The following is a 1485-nucleotide window of genomic DNA, read 5'->3' on the forward strand; positions in this document are numbered from 1 at the left end:
CGCCACCTGGGAAGCCCTAAAGATTAGATAACTATTGTCAAATTGCCTGCCAAAATAACATACCAGTGTGCATTCCTGCAGTACCTAAGAGTGTCTAAGTGTTCACTATATAGAGAGTAAATAAATGGGAAAATATCAGCCTAATTAATAATTTCAAAATGTAGATTAAAACAGGAAGCTTGGCAAAGATCAATTATTTTTCTTTTAATGTATCAATCTAGATATCTTTGCCAAACTTCTTGTTTTAATTTAAATTTTTAAATTATTAATGGGGCTGATATTTTTCCATAAGATTTTTGGCCATAAACATTTTTCCTTTTGTTAATCGCTTATTTGTGCACTTGGCCCATTTCCTAATGAGTTGTTCATTTTCCCCTCTGTTTTTGTAACAGCTCTTCACATAGTGAGGATATTCATCCCTTGACTGGCTCATATATTACAGATATTTTTACCACTTTTCCATTAGCTTTTTTAAAAAAATATGAAACACTTCATGAATTAGTGTGTCATCCTTGCACGGGGGCCATGCTAATCTTCTCTGTATTGTTCCAATTTTAGTACATGAGCACAGCTTTTAAATTTTGTTGGTATTGATGTCTTTAATATTCTCGATTACAAAGGAATATATCATCTCTGTACATTTCTAACGATCACAATTATACCAGGTTAAAAAATTCAATCTACCATCACATCCACAAAACAGAAGAAATTTACTTTTTGCCCCAGAAATAACCACATTGAATAATTTGTTAATGACTTCCCAAACCCTTTCTACGCATTTCTGTTGTGGCTTGTTGTGATGTATAGAAGTTTGTTTGTTTGGTTCTTAGTTACTTATTTTTGGCTGTGCTGGGTCTTCATTGCTGCGTGGGCTTTTCACTAGTTGTGGCAAGCAGGGGCTCCTGCCTAGTTTCAGCGAGCTGGCTTCTTATTGTGATAGCTTCCCTTGTTGCCAGAGCACACGCTCTAGGGCCCACAGGCTTCACTGGGATCAAGCCCGAGTCTCCTGCATTGGCAGGCAGACCCTTTACCACTGAGCCACCAGCGAAGCCTTATTTTGATGTATAGACATTTTAAACTCTGATTAGTTATTAACTTCCTGCAACTTGATTAAGACATTATCTACTCTATGACTTTGTCATATTAGAAACACCTTTCTGATTACAAAGGATGTACAAATATTCACCCATATTTTCTCCCCATGTGTTTATGGTTTCACATATATATCTTTAATGAATCTGGAACTTACGTTGCTTTTTTCCAAATACATGGGTATGATGAGTACTTAAAAAAAAAAAGCACGTCCCAGAATAAATGGAAATGTACAGTTAAGAATTTGCAAAGTTGCTCATGAAAGGAGGAGTATGGTGTAGCTGTAGTATAGAAGACTGATATGGGAAAAATAGAAGATACCACTGGAAGAGTGGGTAATATAAGATCAAGAAGGAATTTGAGATTGAAGGCAAGGAGGCCAGGAGGAGGTCT

The 1485-nt window shown here is 36.2% G+C and overlaps 1 pseudogene; it reads right to left on the reverse strand.

Moving 5' to 3' along the window:
* Positions 1 to 475: 475 nt before the first annotated feature.
* On the reverse strand, positions 476 to 574 carry LOC122685140 (annotated as a pseudogene).
* Between the last annotated feature and the right edge of the window lie 911 nt (positions 575 to 1485).

This window comes from Cervus elaphus, chromosome 27, assembly GCF_910594005.1.
Source record: "Cervus elaphus chromosome 27, mCerEla1.1, whole genome shotgun sequence".
Classification (NCBI taxonomy): domain Eukaryota; kingdom Metazoa; phylum Chordata; class Mammalia; order Artiodactyla; family Cervidae; genus Cervus; species Cervus elaphus.